Source organism: Microchirus variegatus (genome assembly GCF_963457635.1).
Source record: "Microchirus variegatus genome assembly, chromosome: 5".
NCBI lineage: Eukaryota > Metazoa > Chordata > Actinopteri > Pleuronectiformes > Soleidae > Microchirus > Microchirus variegatus.
In genome coordinates, this window is record NC_139806.1 from 18,100,693 (window position 1) to 18,127,044 (window position 26,352).

Consider the following 26,352-nt stretch of genomic DNA (forward strand, 5'->3'; position numbering starts at 1 on the left):
CGTCGACGCTGCTCGGCAATCAGCCTCCCTCAATAATGCAAGAATGTTATCTCAACAACGTGCGATGTTTGAGGGGGAGAAAGCAAAATGGAAAAATATTTTCCTAAAGTTGGAGATGATTTTTTTTTTTTTTTATTTTGTTTTGCTGTTATCAGGTTGAAGGGTTCACCGTTTGCTCATGTTTGCACTGAGGATGCTTTTAACAAAAGACCGTCTGTCTGTGATTGTAAATTGTTTCCGCTTTTATCCGCTAATTACTTGCTATTGTTTGGTTGAACATTACAGCATAGTTAGTGCTATTTTTAATATCACTCACATTCATGGGAAACATTTATTCCATTAGTGTTTTCATTATTAGCCGCACAGCGATGATGACCATTGAGCTGTGGAAAGTGAGTGACCTTCTCATTCTTTTTTTTTTTTACCCTCTCTGTATTTAAGGGTCTCAAAATTACTGGTTTTAACTGTGAGTGAATTTCAATGACTTCTTCAAATGGAAATCAGCATGGGTGCTAGGTGAAGAATGCATTATGTATAATTACATTAAACCATTTCCACGAAAAAGTCCTCTCTCCCTGATCACATTGAAAAAAAAAAGTAGATTTGCAGAAAGTATGTTAATTCCCCTGCACGTATAACGCCGCCAGATAAATCACAGTTTATGTGAAGTTTGATCGTGGTTTTGTCTCTGGTTATTTTTCTATTTCACAGCTTTTTCTGTCAAACACATTAAATACCAGCCAAACAAAAAACCTAGGAATGTCCCGTTGAGTTGTGCCAGCGTCTCTGCCCTACACTATGGAAAATATTTAGAGCACAGTACCTCAAACCACATGGTCCTAAAGCAACCATTGAGCGATTTGAGTCGAGATGTCATTCCTCCTTTTGTAACATTACTAACCGAGGTCATGCATCACAGCACAAAGCATCTCTGTGAAAAGCCCCCTTTGAAGGGAATGAGACTGCTGTCATGAACCACAATCTAACTGTACATTATTCACTAAAATCAATGACTAAATTACAGCATTCACTGAAGAGGTGCTTTGATGTTAGCTATTTGCTCTGCGAGGCAAATTGTGGATTTAATTGAGAGCGTTGAATCAAGTGATATTGATATGAAATATTTCCATTCACTTGTCTCTCTGTGCTAAATGAAAAGAAAATTACTTTAAATACCTATTAGCAGTCAACAGCAATCAGCGAGTGAGCAAGTAAAAAAAAAAAAAAAAAGCACCATTCCTGTTAGAATAACAAGGGCTTTCAGAGAAAGTCTGACATGTGTAGGTGAGTTAAGTTTAAGGCCATGTTTATAGGTCCCAGCCTTTCTGGAGTATCAGTGTCTTCATCAGTGCTCCGAGGCTGAAGCAGAGGCTTGTGAACCTTGTCTGCCTCTCTACCCAAATCCCTCAATCTCAGCAAGCTTTCTGAGTCAAATTAAACAATGTTCAAATTTAGCCTCTCCAGCCTCCAACATGCAGGAGAAAGTGGACTTTTCTTCTCTCCCACCGGTGCAAAATGTAACAGAAACAAACTTGCTGTAAAAATACAAAATAAGGTTCGTGTGAGGAGATGAAAGAAAAACTTTGCAACATCTGGCAAGCAGACGCTAGCAGGTTAAGGTAAACAGAGTGTCCTTTTATGGTAATACTCCAACCCACAACAGAATCAGAGGTATGATGTGGAACACCTTCAAAGGAATGAGAGGCCTGCACATCTTGTTTCAATTTATCCTCTCACTGGCAGACATGCCTGTTTGGCCATAATATACTCCCACAAAGAGGATACTAGGCATATGCTTGTACAATCATGCATTAAGATCGAGCCGTGCTCAGAAACGGGCACATTCTCAGACACAAAAGCTTTTGTTTGAGTGTGTATTTCATTCCTCGCAGACACAGACACCTAACCAGACACTCAGATATTCTCAAACCCACATGTTTCCACTGTGACCTTCTGTGAAACCAGGGCAGGAGTAGATTAATTAGTTCAGGGCTAGTACTGAAAACTAGCCACATGCCAGACCTGCATGTCAGCCTGTACAACATCTGGCAGCAGGCATCTGGTGCCATACATCAACTCTAGTTCCTCCATGTTCCACAGCACATACACTGAATGCTGAATGTTGGCCTGATCAAACTAACTTCCAAAACTAACATTTTCTTTACAGGGGGACAAAGGAGGGGCGTTTGATTTTGGGGGGGGGGGGGGGGGGGGAGGCTGCAGACACGGAACAAGTTCCTCTACCTGTTTTCAAAGGTCACTGCCACAGGAGTTCAGGAAACGTGACTGTGGTTATTTTTGCTTGTCGAGGAAAATATCGAAAGAGAGTAAACAAGAGCGCGGGAGTGCTTGTTCATCCACTTTTTATATGTGTGTGTATCCAGTTCCAACCGTACGCTCCCAGCCCTCATACCCCCAGCTGCTCCACACATACACCCCCTTTTTGCCAAAGCCTTTGATGTGACTTGCTGAAATGTCATGAACCTACAAGCGCTCCAACCTCTTAGAAAGCTCTAATGAACAGGATAAAAACACAACCTCTAAATCAATGAGCAGGCAGCAGCAGCCCCTCTAGCTGTCACACTGATATCAGAGCGGGTGTGCCCTCCATGCTGAAGCTGCAGGAGAAAAACACGTTTTCCCTGTGATAATAGGGAGCAGGCTTTAGGCTGTTAAACTAGGTCACTTAGCGGTGCATGCATCTGTGGAGCCTTGCCTGAAATCTCCACTTCTTTCCTTGTCTCTCCTCTCCTCTCCCTGTAGACCTTTATTATATGCTTAACCTCCATCTGTGGCACTGATGGCCGAGTACTCCTCTGTCGCTCTGCCACCCTCACTGTTCCCCCCACCCCCGATAAGAGTAACTGCATTCTTCTCCACTGATACCACAGAGTAAGTATTAGCGCTGCTGGTAGTATCGCACAGTTTTGGATAGCCATGTTGTCAGGGTCATAAAGCAGCTTGGCAGTGCTCATTTGAATAGGGGCTTCCTCTCTATCTGCCTGCGTGTGGTATTTCATTATCATGTTTCATTCAGTTCCGGTTCTGTCGCTCTGTAATGAGAGACCGAGATAGTTACCTTTGCTTTGTCTCTTCATGTGCACGGTGGCACGCGCTTAGCGGCCGGAGTATAATGGAATGATTTTGTTGAGGATCAATGAGATTAGGGATTTTGGCTTATTCCTCTGTCATTTTGGATTAGCGGTCCTTTTATATTTGTCTTGAGGAGCAGAATATCCAGTGTATGCATGTGCCATGCGTGTACAGGCGAGAGACAAACATGCTGATGAGATGCGAGGTGTTGAAGCTGTAAACATGCTTAACAAACAAGAGGAATTTCAGTGTTTTTTTTTTTTTAGAGGAATTACTGCTGATTGTGAATCATCCTTCTATAGATGTGAAAAATAAGTGTGAAACCTTTCTTTTGTTAGCATCTCCAGGTGCGTGTTGTTTTGCACATCTTTGTACACGTGTGATTCTCGATCAGAGCAGCTTCAGAGGAGATTGTTGCTCATGGACTGTATTCCTAAACGGGGGTAGGCTCAGACATTGTTGATGCGCAGATAGCCCGCAGGGTTCGGCTGTTCTGCGGGTGAAAGGATAGTTTGCTATTATTAACCTTGCTATGAATCCCGTCCTTCGACCAATCCACCAGTAATCCTAATAATCCAAGCTCGCACTCATATCCCTCTGTAATAAGTGCCAGATGCCGATGGTACAGATAAACAGCAAACCTGTGTTTTTGTCCAAGAAAAATAAAGCAGAGAGGCCCAGCGGAGTCCACATGCTGTGATGAAAGAATGTGAAAACAGTCGCACACAGCAGAGAGAATCTCACATTCATTGACAGAGACAATCGGCCTCGTGCAACAACAAAAAAAACCTGTAATTTGAACAGATTTGTTTTTAAGTGTTCAAAAAGACGTCGCGGCATGGAGCGGTTTTGTCGCATTTGAAAAGAATTAAGTTTCTAAGAGGTTCAGACCTGTTGTGCGAACCATGGCCGTTTCCGGTTAAGACAGACACACACTTTAACTATGATGTACTGCACACTGAGGGAGAGGGAAGGCTATTCCTGTAAGATCTGCTGCGCACCCTCGGTCAGAACAAAGAGTCAAATTTGGCTTTCACTTTGACTTTGAGAAGCACAAGAATAGAAGGTATGAATATTCCGTTGACCTTCTCCTAATTATCGTGAGGGCTTGCCAATTTCCTAAGAGGATCAACTGCATTTTTCTTTAACTTGGCACTTTTTGGCACGCTAACTTACACGGGGAGTAATTAGAGGTGTCAAAAGAATTAATCTATTCACTTACAAATCAAGATTTTTTTAATCGACAAATTGATTAAAACTTCCAAATATATATATATATGTATATATGTATATGTATATACATATATACATATACATATACATATACATATATATATTGGAATATAGCATGTTTCATTTCAAAAGACCCTGCGCCCTTACAGCGTAGTAGAAAATACAAGTGAGCCAAGGTATGACATACTCTCATGTTAGGTTATATACCCAGGATACTTGTGTTTACATTGACTTTTTCCAAATCTTGCAAAAACACTTTAATCTGATTTCATGACGACAAAACCTTTCCTGGCTCACAACAGCAGTGCAGACCCACAAATTAGCAGCTCCGAGTACTGAATTTTGGACAAATCCAAATCAAATCTTGAGCTTCTGGACGATTCCCACCTGTAGTAGTAACAGTCTCTCATTGTGACAGCTGCCCTCAGCAACATCCTCCGTTAGACACAAAAGTGAAGCATCACTGTCTCCTCTTCTCCAGTGACTGATATGTCCACTTGACTGCCCACCTGACTTCAGTCATGGTCTGTTTTGTTTGTGTGAGACAAATGTTGACATCTATCTTCATGGCAGTTCCTACCTGTCTGTTCGTCTGAGACACTATGATGCAAACTGAAGACGCCCCTGAAGCCTGTTATTGTTTCATTCTTTGAAACTTTTACTGAAATTTGCAGATTTCTTGAATACCAGAGATATTATGAGAGTGTCACCCAGTGTGTCATGTCTAGGGGTCTCTCAAAAGGTGACCAAAATGTTCATATTTTAATGCAGAAATGTTACATATTACCCTATTGTTACAAGGACAGAAGAAACCACAATATATTACTATTTAAGATGCTGAAAAATCAGAAAGATTGGTTTAATTACTAAAAAACATTGACAGTGTTTAATCAGTAATTAAATCGGTTCTATTAATAATCGTTTAATCACTGTTTATGCTCATGAACAGGTGGCATTCATCAAGTTGAAACAAGCGATTCACTTCAGCTCCCTTGAAGGACGTGCATGCGGTAACTCAGATACTGTATGTACAGAGGCGAAAGGAGACGGAGACAAAGGCAAACAATGATGTTCCAGGAGATTTTTTACACTTCAAAGGCAGAGCCCGGGGCTGCTGTATAACACAAAGTGATATACATCCATACACAAAGCTCTGCGGGACTCACTGAGAGGCTCTGGGTGTGAGGAACAGCTGAGCACTGTTCACACTGATCTCCTCTGCTCCTTCTGAGCACCACAGACTCTTCAAAATCACACCGGTCATGCTCGAGGCCCAAAAGAGGAGAGATCACACGCACGGGATTACGATAAATTTGTACATACAACCCACTACGAACATGGGAAACATGATGCGAAGTTCAATTTGATTAAAAAATAACAACATGAAAGCAGATTTTGAATAGAGGGTGCTTTAAAGCTCCCATAGAGTGGTCCTATCGCACAATGTGAGTTATGGAGGTCTGCTTACATACATTGACTTGTTTTTATGGTCAAAAACCTAGTTGCAGTAAACGAGCCGATCGAAATCTCTCCTCACTGAAGCTCTCGTCAGCCGCGCTGTTTCAGACTGAAATCTCAACCCCAGAAGACAGACTGTGTTGTGATTGGCCAGCCAAGGAGAGCTTTCACAACCGTCTTGTGATCGGCCGATACCTGGAAGTGACGTAATCAGCACACCCGCTCTCAGAAGCGCAGCTCCCCCCTCTGGAACAGTGGATGCACTGCTACTCATTATCAAAACATTGTTTTAACAGTGTTAACAAATAGAATTGTCTCCCCACCAAATCCCCACCGCAGTCGCTTTTACGACTTTGACCCAGAGTCAGACCCAGAGCCGGATGTGCCCGGACCAGGAGGATCCGCTGTTCAGGAGAAATGCTGTTTACGTTACGGACCGGGTTTTTTCAGAAATCTCGCTGAGCCCGAGATTACAATAAAACACAGCGTTCTCAGCAGTGGCTAAACTGTTCGTTTCGAACCTCCAGGGCTTCATAAAAGAGGTAATGGTGCAGATACACACCAAAAAAAACAATTGGAACTTCCATTCTAGGTCCGCTTTAAATAAAGGGCAACATAACTCTCTAAATCTTGATTAAAATGGAATGTTGGGTATAGTTTCATGAGGCACCTAAAAGCAGGTGACTATCAATTAGTGAATATACTCAATAGATCGTTTCTTTTGTCTCTTCTGACAGTGATTCTTTTACATTGTGAGTCTGACTGACCCAGATGTAGGAGTGCATTGTTTCCCCATTTCCTTTCAGCTGGAGAATAAGCTGGCCTTGACTAATAACGCCACACAGAGCCCATTCAAAGGTTTCATACGGTCCATGCTTGTGCACTGTTGAATGCTGTATTGTTATCTATGAAACGTACCAACAACAGTCAGTTGCCGCATCTTTATCCTTCGATGATTCAAGGTCCGTCTGTGTTTAGAGGAATTCTGTATATGCTGTAGCAAGTGTCGAACAGTACGCCCAGATAAGCATAAAAAAATAAATGTACCTCATGTTTTAAAATGAGCTGACGTCAACTTTGATGGTAATGGTAAAAAAAAAAGAAAAGGGGGGAGGGTAATAATGATGGCCATGATAGCACAGCTGTCAATGAGGATAAAATGAAGACACCATAATAGTCCCACAGCTCTATTCATTGCAAGTGTATCTTAAACCACAGCGTGCTAAGCAGCGCGTCCCTGAGCTGGAAATGTGCTTAAGCAGCTACTGCGTCTTCGTTTACCACCTCCCAGCCTATCAGTGCTCTTCCACTGGAGACAGCAAAAACAAGGGAGCCAATGCCAGGGAGGAATCGATCATAGTAATGGTTTCTCCCTGTGGAGAGTGAGGCCAGGGCAGGTGGCATATCCACCCCCATCACACACAGCATAACACTCCATCACCTCTGTCATCCTGAACTGCAGACTCCTCTTTCTATCCAGTCCGGTTGTCTGTAACCTCGTCCCTCCGAACAGTCGGTTCACTCCTGATAATATCCGGTCAACCAATTTTATAACGGAGCCTTGCTTTGAAAAGTAAGAGTCCTGTGCCCTTTAATCATTGGAGCCAGTCAAATTAATTGCCTACTAACATCAGAGGGATCGCTGAGGCGAAAGCGGGACAATGACGCACTTTCTACTGTTTCTCTTTGATAGTCTTTCGCAAACTACTTGACTTTGTGTCAGTGGTAATATGAAAATCAATTTCCTTCCTCAGTAGACCTCGTCTCAATATTATGTTGATTTAAAACTTTGACTCACAGTTTGTTCTTTGTCTACACATGGGTGATTTTGCTCTGCCTGCTCACTCAGGCTAAAAGAATTGATAAGCATTTTATCAGATAAGACCGTGGGAAAGAGGGCAATTTTTCAACATTTCCTGTCATTATCTAATGGTATACTTGCTATTTTTAAAAGCAGGTAATTAAAGTGTTTTTTTCTTTCTTTCACTGTGACCTCAGAACGTTCCTTCAAACTCTCACAGTGAACTTTTCTTCTAAGTCACTCTCTGAATCAACTGGTGTTCTTTAACCTGAGACTGAGAGTGAAAAAGAGTACACATTTCAACCTCTAACTTAACATGACAAAACATTGTCTCCTTTGTTGAGAGGATGAGTGTGACGATGACTGGTTCACATGGCATCTCTCTGAAGCCGTCAGTGTTCCTGATGTCTCACCCTCCTTTTCATGTTGAATAATGGGGGCCCCCATTAGGCAGAGATGTGTAACTGCATGAGTCAGAACTGCAAACAGCTTCTTTTTGTCTCTTTTTGTTTGTCAGTCCGCGCGTCACACTGCTGACTACAGGACAGGGCATTCTGCCAACATCAACTCAGCCCTGATTTTCTTTATCCGGTGAGTGCATGCATGCGTGTGTTGGTGTGTGTGTCCGTGTGTATGTGCTCATTTCATGCCCAATTCTTATTTATTGATTTCTTTGTCTATTTGTCTTCAGTCCATTACAGCATTATTGCCATGATTGCCCTTTGAAATAAATCATGCAGAGGGTTGTTAGGCAGTCGACCCACACACTGTACAATGAGGCATGTCTCCAATACGTATTGACTGAATTGTGATGGTTTATTAACACAATCAAGATAATTGTTATTGGTAATTGACCAAATAGATACAACTAAATGGGTTCAAGCAGCCTCACAAACCCTGGGTTTGTTCTGTAAGCAGCACTGTCTGTGATTTATTTATTTATTTTTTTTCAATGGGAAAACAAATGAGCTCATTTGCACTTGAAAGCCTCTTTTGAATATTACAAATTACTGCAGTCAAACTGGGACTTTTTCACACGTTGATCCCACATGGAAATGCAATGCACTAATGTCTGCCACACAACTCGCAAGTGCACGAGCAGTGTTGAGTGTTTTTTTTGTTTTTTTTCATTTTTAAATTATGTTGGATTTAATTTCATTTAAATGCAATCAGACACCATATTGTGGGGTGGGACAATTTGGAATGACAATTAGAATAAATAGCTGCTTGCGCTGTCATAATATACTGTTTTGCATTGAAAAATCATCCACTGTGTACACGGCGTTGCCAACTTTATGTTGGATAAAGCCAAAAAGTTTTTCCATTATAAAAAAAAAAAGTGATATTTATGACTGGTAGACAACACACTGCCTGTGGGCTCAGTAGTTCCCCACTGATCCACCAGTCACACACAACAAAGTGGGATCAAATATTAATACTTTCTTTCAAAAACTCTTATGGCAGGTGTTTTTTTTTTTTTAACCTTGTTTTTATAGAGTCAGAATCAATGTAGTTTGATATATCTTAATCAAGTCATGTTGTATAACTACAGTGAAGTCTCTGGGTGCTGTAACACAGTATTTTCATGCTTTTTTAAAGGCCGGTTCACACTGCACCCACATTCTGCTAGTTACACTCACACGGGGTGGAACAGTGGTGCAGTGGTCGTGCCTGCGTGGGTTTCCTACTCTGGCTTCATTCCACATCCCGAAGACGTCCAGGTTAACTGGTAACTCTACGTAGCCTGTAGGTGTGAATGTGAGCATGTTGGTTGTTTGTCTATTTATGTCAGCGCTGTGATAGACTTGACGACCTCTCCGGGGTGAACTCTGCCTCTCTTGCGCTGTGCCGACTAGGTGTCGGAGGCTCTGTGACCCTCCAAGAATAAACAATATAGTCAATATAGATGGACACTGTCAGCAGACTATGGAAAGAACCCAGTGTCTGTAAGAGCTCAACAAACAGCAACGCAAGAAAACGCACACATTATTGAAAGCAATAATAATGAAAACATGCATCAAGTACATGGATTTTGGATGGAAAGTATGATGGAAGTATCCGTAGCAGTTTGTTTTGCATTCAGAAGACCAGTCTTTGGCTCAGTTCCATGTCACCCCTTTCTCCTTCCATTTGGCCTTAACCCTCCATTTTGTGTTCATGTGTAGATTAGTGTGTCCTGATTCTTGCTGAGGCAGACACCTCAAATGAGTAAATGACTTAAAGCAGGGGTCTCAAACTCAAAGGATCTGGGGGCAAATGCGCATCTATTGTGGTTAAAAGGGGGCCGGCCTAAAGAACAGAAAGTGGGGGGGAAAAAACAACTTTTCACACTATCACACATATACTTAATAATACTATTCATGATGCAAAATTAATGTATTAATATCAAAAACAGATATTGATTTTAAATTACATAAATAATAGTGTGGACAATGTAATTGTTTGTTGTTGTACTGTATATAATTAAATGTTGTATATGATACATTTAATAATGGGATAATTATGACCAAATGTCTTATTATTACTGTTATAATAAACATTTATAGGAAACGTATTATATCCTATCACCTCTCTGGCAGCTGTGCCTCAGCTACACACTGTGTTTAAAAGACGGTGAGGTCGTGGGCCATGTTTTCATTATAATGTGATATTAAGTGGGGGGCCGCATGTGGCCCCCGGGCCGCCAGTTTGAGACCCCTGACTTAAAGGAAACTAATTTTACCACCTGTAAGACTGTCGCTAAGCAAGTTCTGTAGCTATGCTAACCACAATAAAATGTGTTTGTTTGTCTCTTGGCCCTGTGATGGACTGGTGACCTGTCCAGCGTGTACCCCACCATTCGCCCTATGTCAGCAGAGTTTGGCACCAGCGCCTGTCATGATGAATGAATGATAAAGCGGTAGAAGATTGATGGATGGATAGATGTCTCTTGTACATACATGTATGAACTGGTCCAATATTATTCCCTAGATGCTGACGCTGAAGATGTTGTGTGACAACGCTGAAGCCACGACAGCAAAAAGAAATAGGATTGGGACCAAGCCCCAAAGACAGTGGTGGAAATGTTTTTCGTGTAGCACACGGGATGATGAATCAAGGTTAGATTTTTAAACCAAACAAACACACTGAATTGTCCATAACATAATTTACAAGAAGCCAAATTTAACATCAAAAGTCACAACGCTTTGTACAAAAACTGCATTCCAAGCTGCCACAATCACTTTTGTGTGTCTCTTACTCACTTTATTCGGTTGTGTTGAGATGTTTGAAGATCTCTGAATTCATTTGTGTTTCGTGTCCATTTGCTTCCTGAGGTCGTATTGATGTCTCGGGGCCTCTGTAGAAGATGTGTTTACGAGGGACTCAGACCCTCTAAACATGAAGTTTAAAACAGTAAGTGACCGATAAGTCACTACTTCTTTTCTCGCTTTCTCTCCCACCGTGCCATATTACAAAAATAGCTCTTTACAAATCGACCCACACACTGAGGACATGTCAAACGCGAGTCCCATGCATGCAGTCGCTCAGCTTAAATAAAAAACAGTGCTCTGTTGCTGCTTATAAATTATTAATGTGACAGTGTTTCTCATTTTTTTTTATTCCTCTTGCTTCTCTCCTTTTGGGGGCATAATTAAAATCTCAGGAGCCCTCTTACTTTGCTGAGGATTAATCTCCCACGGCACATCTCCATCTGCAGTCTGTATCATCATCCATCACTTTCTGCATTAGCCCCCAGCCGTGCCACTGTCTGCCCGGCCCGGGCCGAGCACTCTGTGTCGGGGCCACGCTTGGGAAACAAGTGGGAGAACAGAGAAAGAGCAATGGGAATGTGACAGGAAGAAGGAAAGGAGGTGTGACTGCACATGTGTGTGTGTGTGTGTCTGTGTGTAAGGGAGCCAGCGATAAATCTTAATATTTCACATCAATTTTATTTTGCAGAGATGATTTGAGCCTCATTTTCTCTCAAATGGCCCTCTTCACTGAGATCTGATTGATACTAATAGCTTCCACAGCGCTTACATTTAGGGAGGGTAAGAGGTTTTTTTATTGGCGCAGACAGTTGGTAGTCAGTGTGGCACCAAGTAGGATTGTAAATTTGGCTCTCTTTCATGTAATGCGACTCTTGAGGGTGGTTAAGCGTCGAGCTTTTGATGCACCACTGTCCATCTACACTTCCCCTGTGGATGTCCAAGGCTAATGAGAGGGAATAACTTCTTCAAATGGCATAAACTGACACAAAATGTGGCTTGTTAAGCTAGTCTGGCTAATTTAATTGTAGGATTACTTGTTTAACAGGTGGCTGTAGTATTGTGATCGGGAAATATAGTCGGGTTATCATAAGGAGGTAGAGTGGGTCATTATTTAAAGTGGAAGGTCAGGGGTTTGATCCTCGGCAAAACTGTGTTATAAAGCGATTCAAATGGTAGAAAATTGCTAAATTAATACAGATCCATTTAACACTCGTGTTAAACGTTTTTTCCAGGCTGCGCATCTCCGTTTAACGTGGCGTTTAATAAAGTTAAATTACACGGAAATTCAAAGCAAAACAACAAAAACTAGTAAGTGAGTAAAGTTAATTTATATAGCACCTTTCACAGATCACAGAGTGCTTTACGATAAAATAAATACAATAAATAATAAAAGAGACATAAAAATGACACAAAACATATCGATTCAAAGCCATAAAAGCCCTCGTCTCACTGAAAGCCGGCTTGAATGAAAGAGTCTTTAGCTGCTTTTTGAAAGAATGACAAGAATTTAAGCAACTGACCTGAAGACCTCGGGGTGCGGGTTGGGTGTGTGAGATAGGATCAGGTCAGAGACGTCCATGAAAAGGACCAGGATTTAAAAATGCACTCCAAAATGAATGGGTATAGCCAGTGAAGTGATGCTAAAACTGGTCATCCACAGAACATTTAGCCAGGGATGGGGAAATAATAATGAAATTAAATAATACCACAAAATAATTGACCCCATTCAAAAATCACTACTAGGTCCCGATCATAATCCATCCTCTCTCAAAATTATACTCCCAAAACATCATATAAATGATGAATAATTAAATACATTATAATGCTTTTAGGAGTAATAGTAGATAGTTGTGCCAACCAGAAAAACGTTTTATGGTGGTCATTATATTGTGTAGGTTTGGTACAAATGTGACTATAACCAGACACTTAATGTCAGTTGCAGAGACTCCTGGTTTTAAAACTCTACCAGGCTTTGGATTTGAAACCATCCAACCAAACACATACTGTAGCAGAGTATTTGGCTAACTCATATCCCAGGCAGTTTAACAGGACCTGGGCTCCAGCATGCAAGACACGGTTGATCCAATTTAGGCCATGTTCAATCAACCTAGTTCTAAAGGGGAGGCAGAGGCTGGGTACTGCAGTGTGTGCAAGACTGGATTGCTCAACAAAGCAGCTTTTAAAGGTCATGTTTTTGCTGTGGCCATGCTCACAGGTTCCTTATGGAGGGCACTGTTTTGCAAAGTGAGAATGTAAATTCATCATAAACCTCCGTCCCAACAGTGATTTATGCTGTGAACCCGAGGGGCTTCAGCTTTGACTCAGAATGGGAGGGTGAAAGGCAGCGTGGCATCTCCTAGGTTCTACTTGTGGAATCTGCATGTTTAACAAAAAAAATCCACTCTGATGTCGACAGGTTCTTTTGAGTCAATGAGTACAAACTCTTGTTTCTTGCTTTTCTTAATTGCAGAGACACATCTATCTAAATGCGCTCACGCTGTAAATTGTCACATACATACATGTCAACAAGGTTTCCCCGCTCCTTCCCGGTATCCTCGTCTTTCACATGGGGAGAACGGTGTCATGCTTTCGCTTCATCCATACAAGAAGCCAATTATATTATCAGCATGGGACCTCCGCTTGACATCGCATGTCCTGACGGCATAATGAAATAAAAGAGGTTTCACAGGCATCCTCCCGCTGTGTCCTTGACGTTTGGAAATGTCTACTTTGCAGTTTCTCTTATTTTGGATGAGAGGTGTATTTTCAAACATATCATGGTGTCGAACATTCGCCACAGGAGAACCCTGCTCTCCATTCCATGGGGTGAAAGTGTTCAGGGAAGGGGACACTGTTCTGAAGGGGAATTTCCACACTGTGATTGGTGTTATTGGTCGTCACATTTTCAGAAAATATCCTCTAAACCAGGGGCCTCAATTTCAAATGACCTGAGGGCCACTGAGCATCTAATCTCTGGTCTCTGGAATTTTTGGGTTAAAGCGACTGTTCAGTAGGGGACTGTATTAGTGACACTGTTTTGCAGAATTTCAAAATAAAAGCATTTGTTTTGATATGGAACAGAATATAGCTCATAATCAAAATGTATTTATGATGCAAATGGAGTATTTTCATAAAAAAAACATACAGAAATAACTCATAAATTGATCTTGTGTGGCGGGCCATATGAAATCCATCAGAGGGCCATATGTGGCCTGCGGGCCGCACCTTTGAGACCTCTGCTCTACAGCCATGGTTCTCAAACCGTGTTACACTTTCTCCGTTTGTACGTGGAGGAAAATCTAAAGTTCTGTTCTACTGTATATTGATTTTGATTTGATTTTGGCCGAAAGGGAAAGCGGGAGACGCAAAAGCTTATCTAGTCCCACACCCATTACCCACAGAATACATTATTATCATTATACTGATTTTTCATATGACAGTTTGACATAACATGTATGCCTGGGTATGTGATGGGAGTGTGTAGAACATGTAGTTAAATAATAATAATTACAGTCACCTTATATCTTGCTCCATCTAATTTCGTAATACCAGTGTGAGGAATGATGAGAGAGCAAATGTTCTTATTGGCTTGTTTACATCACTGTATTTTAGCGTTAGCGATAATGGTGTTACTTCGAGAGCTCAATATTTTCCCAGATGCTACTTGGTATCAAAAGTTTGAGAACCACTGCTCCACACTGTACCCAGCCCCTTATAAAAATTCAGCCAAGACACATCTTTGAGTATCAGAGGAAATAGTATATGGTATATGGGAATGTACTACACACATGGGTGAGGCAGAGAGCAGACAGAAGTTTCACATAAGACAGAACTACTGAAAAAAAAAAAAAAAAAAACAGACTGAAAAAAAAAACAGAGCAGACTGAAAAAAACAAGATTAAAAAAACCATAATAAATAAAAGAATAAAGAAAAGCAAAAATCTGTATGTGTGATTGCACAGGGCCAGTTACATTTCCATGCGATACATGCAAGACTTTCAGTGAATTCAGTCTTTTCACGTCGTCCCTACTCTGCAGAATGAATGAATGAGAGTGGTATAAATATTTTTTCGCACCACGTTATTAACAAGTAGGTTGCCTCACGAGCAGCATGAAATTTAGTAACACAGCACGGAGATAAGGAGGACATGGACACTGTTGACTCAGATCAACAGCCATGGAGAGAATACTCCTGGCTGTTGGAGAGCATTAAAGGTCCCATATTATGCAACTTTTTAATCATTTTAATCCTTATATTTGGGACTCTGGAGGTCCTATCAGTCGCCAAAGTGTGAAAAAAAATGACTCGCTCATGTTTTTGTGGTCCTCCTCAGTCTAAGTACAGGAGATAAAACAAACGATGTTGACTTCCGCACTCACTGGGACGTCACAATGCACTAAATTCCTGGAATTGTTGTCTCACGGAGCTTCGCTTTGTCCGTAAAACATGCAAGAGTGCTGGCGAGGGCAACGGTATCTGAAAACCGGAAGTCTGTGAAGTCCGCGAAAACTTCTATTCTTGGCTCCACAGTGCAGCACAGAGTCCTACGCAAACTTCCAGCCTCAGAGGATTTATCTGTCCATTGAATACATGTTATATATGACGGCAATGTGCCTGCTAGAGCCTGCAAATGATAACTAACTGCTGTTAGCTCCCAGTAGCATCTGTGACTGATGTAATTTCCTGTCCCTTAAGTTTCGTTTTACTTTTATTTATTTATTATTATTATTATTTTATTTATTTTTTTAAAGAGATACTACTAAACAGAGCATTCTGAACAGGGCTGTTTTGGCAGAGTGATTGAACTGCTGTGGTGCTTCATCCTTATGGTATTTTGACCAAAGCATGTCACAGACATGTTCATTAGGACACCAGGGAACTAGGTTAACTTGGAGAAATAGGGTATAATATGGGATCTTTAAGTCCAAAATACAAACTTTTACAGCAGCCAGGAATGTTTGCAGTAAATGCTTAACACGCTGCACAGAAATGTCCCAAGCTGCGCTCGACGCTTAGGTCTAAAACAGGCTTGTTATAATGAAATCTCCCACCAACAAACAGATGTGGTGAACCAGCATACTGTGACGTTGACATCTGTAGATAATTGGATGGTGTAGCTATTGTAGAAAACACATCGTGGGCCCCTGTTCCTCAGTGAGAAGTCATTATCAGTTTTTACGTTAATGGCTTTGCCGCACAAGGCAGCATGTGTTCCTGGACTTAAGGGCTTCAGCTGACGCTTTTTTTTTGCTTTCCATTTTATTGGTCATGGCTGCCTTATGCTACTTTAATTGTCAGATGTCTCGACGACATGAAAAATCTGCATTCAATTTCCAAACTTCCCTTCGCTCACTTGATGAGTGGACACTTAACGTCTATCAGAAATACATGTTCAATCATATTAACCTATGGTAAAGATGTAAGTGATTCAAACTGAAATGAGTGAGTGGTTATTTTGTAATCTTGTGAAGCACACGGGTTTGAAGGTTTCATTTTCTAATGCCCATAAATGTCCTGCCTTTATTTAGTGTCTTCTGGAAAGTGATGAATAAATATGACACCCACGCTGAATGAAGATGGCCTCTCTCCGTCTCTCGCCGTGTCCCCGGTTAAGTTCGTACTTGATTGCAGTTTCATCACATTTGATATTCATATCCAGTCTTGTGGCAAATTCAATACAGCGTTTATACTTTGCAGAAAATAAGCGTATCCAAGGGCAAAATATGAGATGGTAAATGAATCATGATGGGCAACTGAATATGTTTGTGTTTACGGATCTTTGTTTACCGGTAATTTAACACCCTAAGCAATGGAATTTACTTGAAAGGGTGACGATTGCAGCAAGCTGGCATTTGTATTTAGTTTCTGTCACAGCACTGACAGCCCACTTCCCCCGTCAGTCAGTCAACTGCTTAAAAATAAAGCACAGCTCACAAAGCACACAGACAGGATTTGGCATTTCTTTTACAGCGTGACTACGTGTTAAACCCGAGAAGATATGATCTTCAATTGATTTGAAAGTGACATGTTTACAGGTGTCAGAGGCGTCTCCAGCAATAGAAACACTATGACCACAAGCAAAAGGATTCTGATGCTGCTATTGTTGACGGGAGAAAGAGACGTTAAAACATCCAGACCTTAGTAATCCTTGCTTTACTGTAAGAGAAGTCGGTGGAGAAAGGCAAAGAGTGTTCAAGCTGAAAGCTGAAAGAGCCTGAAAGAATGTTATCTTCCTACATACTCTCAACTACACAGCGCCAGATGTAGCCAAGTAATCCGACTGAACTGCCAGTTTTGCTTCACGTCAATGCTTTAAAATGAGTTTCAAATGATGTTGTTACAGCCGGTGTTGGGCAAGCTTCTCAGGAAGTAAAAAAAAGCATACTTATCACACATTACATATTCATTCCTAATAAGACACAACACACAGAAGAGGAAGGTGCAGTTGGATTCAGTTTCAGCACGGCGGTGATGCTGTTTTCGTGTGTGTGTGTGTGTGTGTGTGTGTGTGTGTGTGTGTGTGTGTGTGTGTGTGTGTGTGCACTTACATTTATCACTTAATGGGGTCCCATCGGTGGGAGCACACCCACCGTGGGGGGCCCTGAACCCATGTGGGGCCCAAAATGGTGGGCCCCACACCGATTTCCATCAAAATGGGCTCTGCAGCCTCCCCTGATGCTCCTCCTGCTTTTTTAGCAGTTGGCCCACAAGGTGACAAAAACTGGAAATGTGTGTGAAAAGTGTGTGTAAAATGTATGCTCACTATCGCCCCCTGAGGTCGTGAGGTGTATAGCACCGGCACACACTCGGAAAGCATATGCACACACTTCAGGAAGTGGGTGGGCATGCCCCACCCACATCCACCCCATGCAGGTGGGGTTAAGAGGCCGAGGTTCAGGGGTTGTCATCATCGTTTATCATCGTTCATCATCGGGCAATCACTTCCGGTAGTGAGTTAAATGGCATGGATGGCTGAATGCGAGGAGAACATCAACAGCGTGCGACAGGTAGGCATGAGTTTGTTCAATTTATATCGTTTATAACTTAGTGACGTCAATTTATCACAGCGTAGTACATGATACGCTGCTACTATTAGTTACTTGTGGTTAGCTGCCAACGTTATTGATATAATAGGCGTGCTAACATAAGCAGCTAGCGATGTTTTTTCAAACTTTAAATACCTGTTAGCTGCTACCGTTAGCTACCTGCGGTTAGCTGCTACCGTTAGCAACACGGGGTTAGCTTCTAACGGTAGCGATGTAATAGGCATGCTAACATCAGCAGCTAGCGATTTTTTTCAGTTCGGCGTAGATGCGCGATGATGAAGAAAATGAAAATATTCACTTAAATTAGATCAATAACATCATTATTCATCATCCATTTAAGCACGGAATCCATCGGTACCGGAAGCAGCGTCTCACGCAGCAACAAACAGCATGAAAGGCGCTTTATAAATCTAATGTATTATTATTATTATTATTATTATTATGACAAATAATTGATTTTGATTTGATATTGATTTACGGATCCACCCGCGAAATAAGAGCACAGCTCGTGTCCACGTGTTACATGACCTCCATTAGTTTTTAAGCTCCTATTGCATGTTTTAAAGGTGATATTTACTCTAAAATGCAATACTTTTTAGGCGATGGAAACAACCCTTCATTTATGCTTTATACTCCGACACAGTGGTATCTACATTGAAACGTACACCTCTGCTGTAATCTGACAAGTGTGAACTTAATTTTGATACCAAGATAATTCACATAGAGCATATCAGCAGCTAGCAATCTAGGCAACTCATGACAACATAAACATGACTCACTGAACAATGTTCTTATACTGTATGGATAGTAATGATTAAAATTATTTTCACAGAGCCATTATGTCCAAAAGGAGAAGAAGAATAAATCCTGTAGATGATGCAAAAACATATATTCTGTCTTGCACTGACAAGTCTGTATTTATGTCAATACTTGTCAACAGTTACAAAGGTAAGTTGATGGAAAGAATGCATTTTAAAAGCATAATAATGGTGGATAATCAGTGGATATGATGACAGGGCAGAGTTTATTTATGTTTCAGATTGTGTGGCTATTTTGCTTTAAAAGGAACCCCGGCTATAAGACTTGAGGAGGACAGCACTGACAATGTTTCACAAAACGAGCATCAAAATGAAGCGCAAGAAAGACGGGATGAGGCGAGAGTGGGACAAAACCTGTGGTGTACGTGCGGCAACTGCGTCTCCATATATGGATATACAGTACACCACAGGTTTTGTCCCACTCTCGCCGCATCCCGTCTTTCTTGCGCTTCATGTTGATGCTCGTTTTGTGAAACATTGTCAGTGCTGTCCTCCTCCTGTATGTTTCGCTCGGGTTCAAATTGAAAAGGCTGAACAGATGACATATTTATGCTGAACAGTCACAACAGGGTCCCGAAGCCCCCAGTACAACCTTTATACGTCACTACCCAGAGTGCATTGCGACGTAAACAACAATGGCGACCTACGAGTTAAACTATTTTTTACAATTTTTATAAAAACGAAGACATCAAGAAGGTTTTTTTATATCAATTTATTATAACTGATACTAACATTTATCTTTTAAGAACTACAAGTCTTATAGCCGGGGTACCTTTTTAAAAGACAGTGGATTTGTTATCCTAAATTGATTATTTATATTAGTTAAACATACATTAATGTGCAAATGAAACTGAATGATTAATTACTTTCAACCATATACATTCCAACTTTTTTTATTGCTTATATGCTTTTGTTTATGTACTCTTGTTGACCAAGTTATGAACTAAAACCATCCAGTCTAATTCTTACTTCACCAGTATTATGTTTATCATGCACCAAACAACATTATAAGTAATTAATAAGTATTTATAACTTGTACAAATACATTGCACTTCATAAAAATAATGATAATAATAATAAAAGAAGTGGTATCGTGATACTACCAAGAACCGTGATACTTTGTCTGGTATCGTACCATGGCTACTCGTTTTGGTATCGTGACAACTCTAGTCATTGTTCACATGTATGGAATTCAGTTCTAATTCATCTTGTTGAAATTGGGTTGTATGATGTACTGGTGTGTTGCCTGCACTAGATCATTCACAGCTCTTTCAGTTCAAGGGAACAGAACCAAGAGCATGGACAGGTCCCCCCTCCAAAAAATAAGAAGTTACAATTGGCTAAACTGCTGAAAAATACTGTAGATATTCACTGTACTTGCACATCAATGCAATATTTATTTAAGAGGGACCTCTTTTAGGAGGCTAAAATACCTCTTATTGCTGTCCCCATCACAACTGGGAGAGTGAGCATTGTCTGCAGGTAACACATCGACTAGACATAAGTGTCGGCATACAAGCCCACTTAACAAAAACTGTAACACCTCTTTAAGACTGCCCACAATGAAGTGTTTACTTTGTTATATATTTGTAGGAAGAGGAGTGTTTGCCATGCAGCCCATTGAACCAGGCGACTTTATTTTGGAGTACAGGGGTGAACTCCTCACACAGGAAGAATGCCAGTCACGACCGTACTCGGAGATTGAAAACGCATTTCTCTTTGACTTTGAATGGCAGAACCGTCGCTTGTGGTATGAGCATGTTGAGATGGATGTTTTGTATAGATGCAAACAAAACTGTTAACAATACCACTATTACAATTTTCCTTATACTTTTCAGCCTTGATGCATCTAAAGAAGATGGATCTCTTGGAAGATTAGTCAACGACAATCACAAAAATCCAAATTGTGTCATGAGAAAAATCCTAGTTGAGAACAAGCCACACTTGTGCCTTTTTGCCCTGAAGAAAATAGAAATAGGATCTGAAATTGAGTACAACTATGGCGATGCAAAATGGCCTTGGCGCAGGAAGGTGAGTTGGTTATATTAAGCATGGAGACTTTTTTGATCAATTAAAGTGTAAAAAAGTGCCATCTTGTAAAAGGAAATTTTGTCCAATATTATCATGTTTCCAGTATATTCAGAGTGTATCTGTGGAAATGCATGTGATCTTTGATCTGTTTGATTTCATTAAACAGCAGTTCTTGTTTAATTGTAATCCAGGTGAAAGACACTCAGACTCCTGAAGCAGGAGAGACGGAGGAATCCAAGCCTGATGAGACTAACGCACAGGTAAAATGACAGTTGTTGAGTTGTTGTGATGTTCTAAATGGGTCAATGTTCACATTGCTTTGCTTTAATGCAGTTAGGACTACTTATTGGGTGGTGTGATAAAGACCAGTTAAGGTCAAACACACACACATTTCCAGTCATGTTCTTATGGGGTCTTTTTATGTCAAACACCTCTTTCTGGTTTCTCATTAACATACTGGAACACACTCGTTTGTCTAGTGTTTAAGCTTTGTGGGGCCCTTCCGTGTGGTTCTCACTGAAACTGGTTTCATGGCACTGTTCCACAGCGGGCATCATCTAAGCTTGTATTTTAACATTTGTAATTGTACGCTGCCTTAGCTGTTGCATGTTTTGAAGGAATATTTACAATGTGACCCACTTTAAATCCTTGTTATAGTTATTATAAGTAACGATTACCTCAGAAAGACCTTGCTGTGGTCTCAGTTTGAAGCTCTGTAGTGTTTCACAATCTGTTTTATCAGTAGTTAACCTTATTAGCCTCTGGATGTCTCCATGTGCAGTTATGATTTCTGTCAGTTGTAATAGTCTTCTTGTCGTGTATCTAAATTTCAGGTGAAAGACACTCGCACTCCTGAAGCAGGAGAGACGGAGGAATCCAAGCCTGATGAGACTAACGCACAGGTAAAATGACAGTTGTTGAGTTGTTGTGATGTTCTAAATGGGTCAATGTTAATGCAGTTAGGACTACTTATTGGGTGGTGTGATAAAGACCAGTTAAGGTCAAACACACACACATTTCCAGTCATGTTCTTATGGGGTCTTTTTATGTCAAACACCTCTTTCTGGTTTCTCATTAACATACTGGAACACACTCGTTTGTCTAGTGTTTAAGCTTTGTGGGGCCCTTCCGTGTGGTTCTCACTGAAACTGGTTTCATGGCACTGTTCCACAGCGGGCATCATCTAAGCTTGTATTTTAACATTTGTAATTGTACGCTGCCTTAGCTGTTGCATGTTTTGAAGGAATATTTACAATGTGACCCACTTTAAATCCTTGTTATAGTTATTATAAGTAACGATTACCTCAGAAAGACCATGCTGTGGTCTCAGTTTGAAGCTCTGTAGTGTTTCACAATCTGTTTTATCAGTAGTTAACCTTATTAGCCTCTGGATGTCTCCATGTGCAGTTATGATTTCTGTCAGTTGTAATAGTCTTCTTGTCGTGTATCTAAATTTCAGGTGAAAGACACTCGCACTCCTGAAGCAGGAGAGACGGAGGAATCCAAGCCTGATGAGACTAACGCACAGGTAAAATGACAGTTGTTGAGTTGTTGTGATGTTCTAAATGGGTCAATGTTAATGCAGTTAGGACTACTTATTGGGTGGTGTGATAAAGACCAGTTAAGGTCAAACACACACACATTTCCAGTCATGTTCTTATGGGGTCTTTTTATGTCAAACACCTCTTTCTGGTTTCTCATTAACATACTGGAACACACTCGTTTGTCTAGTGTTTAAGCTTTGTGGGGCCCTTCCGTGTGGTTCTCACTGAAACTGGTTTCATGGCACTGTTCCACAGCGGGCATCATCTAAGCTTGTATTTTAACATTTGTAATTGTACGCTGCCTTAGCTGTTGCATGTTTTGAAGGAATATTTACAATGTGACCCACTTTAAATCCTTGTTATAGTTATTATAAGTAACGATTACCTCAGAAAGACCATGCTGTGGTCTCAGTTTGAAGCTCTGTAGTGTTTCACAATCTGTTTTATCAGTAGTTAACCTTATTAGCCTCTGGATGTCTCCATGTGCAGTTATGATTTCTGTCAGTTGTAATAGTCTTCTTGTCGTGTATCTAAATTTCAGGTGAAAGACACTCGCACTCCTGAAGCAGGAGAGACGGAGGAATCCAAGCCTGATGAGACTAACGCACAGGTAAAATGACAGTTGTTGAGTTGTTGTGATGTTCTAAATGGGTCAATGTTAATGCAGTTAGGACTACTTATTGGGTGGTGTGATAAAGACCAGTCAAACACACACACATTTCCAGTCATGTTCTTATGGGGTCTTTTTATGTCAAACACCTCTTTCTGGTTTCTCATTAACATACTGGAACACACTCATTTGTCTAGTGTTTAAGCTTTGTGGGGCCCTTCCGTGTGGTTCTCACTGAAACTGGTTTCATGGCACTGTTCCAAAGCTGGCATTGTCTCCGCTTCTATTTTACCATTTGTAATTGTACGCTGTCTGATGTGATGTATGTTTTGAAGGAATATTTACAATGTGACCCACTTTAAATCCTTGTTATAGTTATTATAAGTAACGATTACCTCAGAAAGACCATGCTGTGGTCTCAGTTTGAAGCTCTGTAGTGTTTCACAATCTGTTTTATCAATAGTTAACCTTATTAGCCTCTGGATGTCTCCATGTGCAGTTATGATTTCTGTCAGTTGTAATAGTCTTCTTGTCGTGTATCTAAATTTCAGGTGAAAGACACTCGCACTCCTGAAGCAGGAGAGACGGAGGAATCCAAGCCTGATGAGACTAACGCACAGGTAAAATGACAGTTGTTGAGTTGTTGTGATGTTCTAAATGGGTCAATGTTAATGCAGTTAGGACTACTTATTAGGTGGTGTGATAAAGACCAGTCAAACACACACACATTTCCAGTCATGTTCTTATGGGGTCTTTTTATGTCAAACACCTCTTTCTGGTTTCTCATTAACATACTGGAACACACTCGTTTGTCTAGTGTTTAAGCTTTGTGGGGCCCTTCCGTGTGGTTCTCACTGAAACTGGTTTCATGGCACTGTTCCACAGCTGGCATCATCTAAGCTTGTATTTTAACATTTGTAATTGTACGCTGTCTGAGCTGTTGCATGTTTTGAAGGAATATTTACAATGTGACCCACTTTAAATCCTTGTTATAGTTATTATAAGTAACGATTACCTCAGAAAGACCATGCTGTGGTCTCAGTTTGAAGCTCTGTAGTGTTTCACAATCTGTTTTATCAGTAGTTAACCTTATTAGCCTCTGGATGTCTCCATGTGCAGTTATGATTTCTGTCAGTTGTAATAGTCTTCTTGTCGTGTATCTAAATTTCAGGTGAAAGACACTCGCACTCCTGAAGCAGGAGAGACGGAGGAATCCAAGCCTGATGAGACTAACGCACAGGTAAAATGACAGTTGTTGAGTTGTTGTGATGTTCTAAATGGGTCAATGTTAATGCAGTTAGGACTACTTATTGGGTGGTGTGATAAAGACCAGTCAAACACACACACATTTCCAGTCATGTTCTTATGGGGTCTTTTTATGTCAAACACCTCTTTCTGGTTTCTCATTAACATACTGGAACACACTCGTTTGTCTAGTGTTTAAGCTTTGTGGGGCCCTTCCGTGTGGTTCTCACTGAAACTGGTTTCATGGCACTGTTCCAAAGCTGGCATTGTCTCCGCTTCTATTTTACCATTTGTAATTGTACGCTGTCTGATGTGATGTATGTTTTGAAGGAATATTTACAATGTGACCCACTTTAAATCCTTGTTATAGTTATTATAAGTAACGATTACCTCAGAAAGACCTTGCTGTGGTCGCAGTTTGAAGCTCTGTAGTGTTTCACAATCTGTTTTATCAATAGTTAACCTTATTAGCCTCTGGATGTCTCCATGTGCAGTTATGATTTCTGTCAGTTGTAATAGTCTTCTTGTCGTGTATCTAAATTTCAGTTGAAAGACACTCGCACTCCTGAAACAGGAGAGACGGAGGAATCCAAGCCTGATGAGACTAACGCACAGGTAAAATGCCAGTTGTTGAGTTGTTGTGATGTTCTAAATGGGTCAATGTTAATGCAGTTAGGACTACTTATTGGGTGGTGTGATAAAGACCAGTTAAGGTCAAACACACACACATTTCCAGTCATGTTCTTATGGGGTCTTTTTATGTCAAACACCTCTTTCTGGTTTCTCATTAACATACTGGAACACACTCGTTTGTCTAGTGTTTAAGCTTTGTGGGGCCCTTCCGTGTGGTTCTCACTGAAACTGGTTTCATGGCACTGTTCCACAGCGGGCATCATCTAAGCTTGTATTTTAACATTTGTAATTGTACGCTGCCTTAGCTGTTGCATGTTTTGAAGGAATATTTACAATGTGACCCACTTTAAATCCTTGTTATAGTTATTATAAGTAACGATTACCTCAGAAAGACCATGCTGTGGTCTCAGTTTGAAGCTCTGTAGTGTTTCACAATCTGTTTTATCAGTAGTTAACCTTATTAGCCTCTGGATGTCTCCATGTGCAGTTATGATTTCTGTCAGTTGTAATAGTCTTCTTGTCGTGTATCTAAATTTCAGGTGAAAGACACTCGCACTCCTGAAACAGGAGAGACGGAGGAATCCAAGCCTGATGAGACTAACGCACAGGTAAAATGACAGTTGTTGAGTTGTTGTGATGTTCTAAATGGGTCAATGTTAATGCAGTTAGGACTACTTATTGGGTGGTGTGATAAAGACCAGTTAAGGTCAAACACACACACATTTCCAGTCATGTTCTTATGGGGTCTTTTTATGTCAAACACCTCTTTCTGGTTTCTCATTAACATACTGGAACACACTCGTTTGTCTAGTGTTTAAGCTTTGTGGGGCCCTTCCGTGTGGTTCTCACTGAAACTGGTTTCATGGCACTGTTCCACAGCGGGCATCATCTAAGCTTGTATTTTAACATTTGTAATTGTACGCTGCCTTAGCTGTTGCATGTTTTGAAGGAATATTTACAATGTGACCCACTTTAAATCCTTGTTATAGTTATTATAAGTAACGATTACCTCAGAAAGACCATGCTGTGGTCTCAGTTTGAAGCTCTGTAGTGTTTCACAATCTGTTTTATCAGTAGTTAACCTTATTAGCCTCTGGATGTCTCCATGTGCAGTTATGATTTCTGTCAGTTGTAATAGTCTTCTTGTCGTGTATCTAAATTTCAGGTGAAAGACACTCGCACTCCTGAAGCAGGAGAGACGGAGGAATCCAAGCCTGATGAGACTAACGCACAGGTAAAATGACAGTTGTTGAGTTGTTGTGATGTTCTAAATGGGTCAATGTTAATGCAGTTAGGACTACTTATTGGGTGGTGTGATAAAGACCAGTTAAGGTCAAACACACACACATTTCCAGTCATGTTCTTATGGGGTCTTTTTATGTCAAACACCTCTTTCTGGTTTCTCATTAACATACTGGAACACACTCGTTTGTCTAGTGTTTAAGCTTTGTGGGGCCCTTCCGTGTGGTTCTCACTGAAACTGGTTTCATGGCACTGTTCCACAGCTGGCATCATCTAAGCTTGTATTTTAACATTTGTAATTGTACGCTGTCTGAGCTGTTGCATGTTTTGAAGGAATATTTACAAT